This window comes from Rattus norvegicus, chromosome 1, assembly GCF_021556685.1.
Source record: "Rattus norvegicus strain SHRSP/BbbUtx chromosome 1, alternate assembly SHRSP_T2T, whole genome shotgun sequence".
NCBI classification, from domain to species: Eukaryota; Metazoa; Chordata; class Mammalia; order Rodentia; family Muridae; genus Rattus; species Rattus norvegicus.
In genome coordinates, this window is record NC_141534.1 from 77,128,654 (window position 1) to 77,133,769 (window position 5,116).

Below are 5,116 nucleotides of genomic sequence, written 5' to 3' on the forward strand. Positions count from 1 at the left end.
AGGTCTCTGATACAAGGAAACCAAGGGTTGGTTCAGTTTCACTACTGCCTCCAGGTTTCTTTTCAACAAAGGACCGACCCTTGATGAGGCCCTGCATGATGTACATCTCTTGACTGAATTTAGTGTATTGGTGGTGAATTTCATGGTCTCTCTCTCTGTCTGTCTGTCTGTCTCTGTCTCCCTCTGTCTGTCTCTCTCTGTCTCTGTCTCCCCCCCCCCCCACCCCCCGTTCACATCCAAGTTTATTAGGTCATGGCTCAGGCTAGAACATTTCTGCCTGTAGCTTCATTCCGGAGCCGGCAGAGCCTGTGCCACCACACTGCAGCACGATGATGTTGCGCTCTGTCAGCATATCATCATTCATGGGGTCCACCATGTCCTTCCAGATCAGTTTCTCGACACACTCCAGGGTGACCATGACCCCAGAAGGCTGTAGCACTGCACACTGTGTGACATTCCTCAGACTGTCTCGGGTCACTGCACAAACGTAGAACGTAGCGCTTACTGAGTGTGATGAGCACCACGTGGTCCACAGAGTCATCTAGCTATGCGAAGCACAGTGATGTCAGGTCCGATATGCCCAGTGGCTTCCCAGACATCAGGCAGGTCACGGTGCCGGACGGCTTTTCCAGCTTGGTGGCCTTTGCCTCATGCGTTCCAGAAGGGAATCCAGAGGGAATCCAGAAGCTGGGTAGTGCTTTGTTCTTGTCCTGGGCCCTGGCTGTTCACCATCTGTGTTGGGCAAGGTGGCAGGCTTGGGCATGAAGGGGTTGAGGGGCTGGCTCACGATGGTTGCCTCCTTCTCCAGGAAGCCTCGTACTTGGTCCTGTGCTGCAGCTCGCTGAAGCTTTTTCTGCTTTTCTCTCCGGGCTCCTCGCTGCTTCTCATAGGCCTTCATCTGCCGAGAAATCCCTTTCTTCTGGTGTAGAATGTACTCCAGGATTGCCTTCCTTTCATACAGGTAGCTATCTGGGGTGACCACAGGGTCATGGCAGGGCTGCAGAGAGAGAAACAGCAGCAGTCAAGTCCTTCACAGCATCCTGGCTCAGTCGAATGTTCTGGGTCCAATAGCCTGAGGCCGCTGTGTTGCTGGCCATGCCTCATCATCCTCAAAAACGACTATCCGATCTGTCGTTGCTTTAACTGTGTCCCGAACTGGAAGAGAGTACTTGATAGTTTCTCTCTTTAGCCCTAAAGTCATGGCCATTCTTTCCTGGAGACTGGGGAGCACAGGGGTTCTGTTCTGGACCACTGTCCTCTCCTTCAGCAACACTCCAGCGGTAACCATCCTTTGGAGCCTAGCCAGGCAGGCGTGAGACCTTCAACTCCAAGGTCTTACATATCTTCTGTGCTAGCCAGGTGCAAACACAGCCTCTTATCTGCTGTTGTTGATTTTGAATGTCTACTTTGTTCTTTGCCACCTCTGCTAAGGTCTCAAACAGTTTTAAATAGAAATAAATTTTGTCCTGGGTATAATGGCTGTCTCTGGAAGAGGGATGAGCCAAAGGTAGAAGTTTTAAAAAGCCTAATCTAATTTGGCTCTTAATCTGTAACAACCTAATTCTCTATAGTCATGCAATTCTGCTCAGTCTACAAGGTGGAGACCTTGTAGAATCTTCAACAAGGCCAGATTTTGCAGATTACTTTCTTGCCCTTGTCTTATCAAGTCTCTCCCACTACCTCCCTCTTCCTAGATACTCAGGATTGCTTGGGAAACACACTTCTTTCTTTAGTTAAATTTAATTTGTTAAATGCTAATAATCTTAAGAAGATTATTTTACATGTGAAAGAGCCAGAGTTGGGCTCAATCTAAGGCCAGTGGGGAAATCCCACCACAAACCTCAGAGCACAAGGGCCCATCCCTTCCAGGAAGAAAAAAAGAGTTGGTTTAGTTCTTAGAACAGCTGCAAGCCAAACTGTCACACAAAGCTACCTGTGACTCCCAACTAACCCCCCTTGGAAAGGCTTGAAAGGGCCACTGAGTCCATCTGAAAGTTGTTTAGCTCCACCAAATACACATAATACCCTGCCTAGTTACCATTGGGCAAATTCTGCCCCAATTGTTTGCTGGGTATATAACTCCCTGTTAAGAGTCTGCTTTGGGTTCTTTTTCCCTTGAAGTGAGATGACCCCAACATGTTGGAATGATTAAACTCCTCTTGCTTTTGCATCAATCACCACCTCTGCGAGTCTCATTTCAGGAGGTTCAATTTGAGCCTCACACATGTGTGGGTGTTTTGTCTTCATTTTACTTCTGGGTAGTATATGCATGAGTGCGTGGAGAACATGAGAGGATTTTGAATCCTATGGAACAGGAGTCATGGATGTTGTGAGCTACCATGTCTGTGCTGAGTTCTTGGTAAGAGCAGCAAGTATTCTTCATCACTGAGCCAACTCTCTAACCCTTAATTTTAATTCTTTTTATTATTGTGTGCATATGTGGAGGTCAGAGGAAAACTTTGTAGGATATTCTCCTTCTACCTTTGTATGAGTTCAGGGAATCGAATTCAGGTTATTAGGCTTGTCCTGAAAGCATCTTTACCCACTCAACCACGTCACCAACTTTTTACCACTTCTTTCCTTTTTTTACATTTAAAAATATTTGTTGTGCACAAATCATGTGCCACAGTTCTCTCCACTTTGTGGGTTCTGGATACTGAATTCAAGACATGAGCCTTGACAATAAAAGTCTTTACTCACTGAGACATATCCTCCGGCCCCCCTTTCTCCTCTTGAAACAGGTGTCATGTAGCTCAGGCTGCAATTCAACTACATGGCACAGAACAATTGCACTTCCGTGTTGTCTGCCTCGACCACTGAAATGCAAGAATTATAGGGATGGGCCACCAGTCAGCTCTTTCTGAATATCTTATGACAAGACCATCTCATTGGGTTTAAGAGTCTGCTTAGGGAGTCTCCTTTCAAGAGGAGAAAGGCAGACTGTGATAAGGGTTTTGATTATTGTGGGTATGGTACAGGGATTGAATTCAGGCCCTCAAAAATGCTAAACAAGGGCTCTGCCACCTTAGTCTTGCTTGAACTGCTGATCCTCCTGCCTCTGAGTGCTAGGATTATAGGTGTACATCATCATAGCCTGCCTATAGAGATTTCTGTTCTTAAAAGGGCCAGATGTGGTCATACATACCTATAATCTCAGCATTTTGGAGATAAGAGTTCAAAGCCAGCCAGGGCTATTTGGTGAACTGGAGCCCATCCAGGGCTATGTATTAAAAGAAAATAGAAACCATTATTTAGCCAAGGAAATAGGCAAAATAGAACCTCTTGGTGGGTCATTCTTTTTTTTTGCCCCCCCATCATTCTTTTTACACTCAAATATGAGGGTCCTTTGATATCATCAGCTTAATCTAGGCATGTTAAAAGTTTTAAAGGCCTTCTGCTCTTCTGAAGTAAAGTCTTCATTTACATGATCGAAGGGTCATTAACTTCATCAATAGTTCCTCTAAAACTTAAGCCTTATCAAAGCAGTGCATGGTGGCACAGGACTTTAATCTGAACACTCAGGAGGTGGAGGCCAGCCTGGCCTACATAGTGAGTTCCAGGATAGCAAGGACTTTGTAGAGAAACCCTGCTTCAAAAACCAAACCAAACCAAAATGAAACAAACAAACAAAATAAAACAAAACAACACACAACAAAAGCCTTATTAGGGTATGTTGACTATAAATTGTAATTCCAGAACTCCAGAGGCTATCCTTTAGCTTTTAGAGGAATGGATGTGCTTGGGCAGAAAGCAGAACATGGTGAATAGGAGCCCTTGAGAAGGCTCAGTGGATAAAAGGCATTTGCCTCCCAAGCCTGATGCCTTGAGTTCAATGCCTGAGATCTAACTCCTTTTAGAAGTTGTCTTTTGACATGCATACATAGGCCATTTTAGGCATACCATTTTAGGTGTTTCCATATGTGTGAGTGCACACTGTGCACACATACACACATTAGACACAGAAGATGTTAAAGAGAATTGCCAAATGAACTGGAAATTCTACCCCACTTCTGTACGGACAGCCAAAAGAATTGAAAGCTGGGACAGCTCCGTGTCCTAAGCCTATAATCCCAACATTTAGAAGGCCAAAAGTTTAAGGCCATTTGAGTCTATAGGTAACTCAGGGCCAGCCTGAGCTACATAAGGCCCATTAAACTTTCTGCCAAAACTCAAACAAATGGCCAAATAAGTGACTGAATAAACAAACAAACCAAATGTAGAAAAGTCAGGTGTGGTGACACATAGCTATAATGCCACCATTCTGATACATGGCAAGTCTGAAGCCAGTCTGGGATTATGCATATACAAAGAACCCTTCTGCTAAGGACTTAGCAGGTAGAAGTGTTTCCCCAAGTCTGATATCTGAGTTCCACCCCCAAGACCCCCAGAAGTTGTTCTTTAATTTCCACATACTCTCACCACACTGCCCCCCCCCCCCACCCTAAATACACATAATAAATAATTAATTTAAAAAAGCCAGGCCTTTAATCCCAGCCTTGGGAGGTAGAGGCAGGCATTTATCTGCCAGTGAGAGGTCAGCCTTGGTCTGCATAGCAAGTTTTAGACCAGCTAGGATTACATACTGAGACTGCATCAGAAAAGGAAAAAAATATTCTAGAGCTGGGGTGCATGGTGTTGTGATGAAGTAGACACTTCGGAAGCCTGCTCACATGTTGAGTTTAAGCCAATAGAAAGACTTTATTATCCGACTGGTGACTACACTGAATGTTCAGGATCCTAGGGTATCACTGAGCCTTTCTTAGGGTGATCAAGGTACACACAGATTCTGGTGACTTTGCCGGCTTCAAGCCAGAAAACACAGACCAGCCCATCCCTGCCACAGATGGGATGACTCAGATTATCTGCTCCTGTGAGATACACATAGATTCTGGTGACTTTGCTTACCCAAACTGGCCCAAAGTCCTAGCAACCCCATTGGAACTGGGGCCAGTAAAGCTGGAGCATCCTCAAATTCCCTCCTTAGTTACTGCGGCAACTGGTCAGCTCATGCTGGAACCAGAGTCTGAAAGGCTGAAGTGTTTTTCTAGACTTTCTCTGGTTACACACACGTTCTTTAAGCCTTCCTGTCACTTGCAGGCAGGAACCAAACCGAAAG

At 45.3% G+C, this 5,116-nt stretch overlaps 1 pseudogene; it reads right to left on the reverse strand.

Annotated features, from left to right (window-relative positions):
- Positions 1-262: 262 nt before the first annotated feature.
- Positions 263-1,097, reverse strand: LOC148007205 (nitric oxide synthase-interacting protein-like; annotated as a pseudogene).
- Between the last annotated feature and the right edge of the window lie 4,019 nt (positions 1,098-5,116).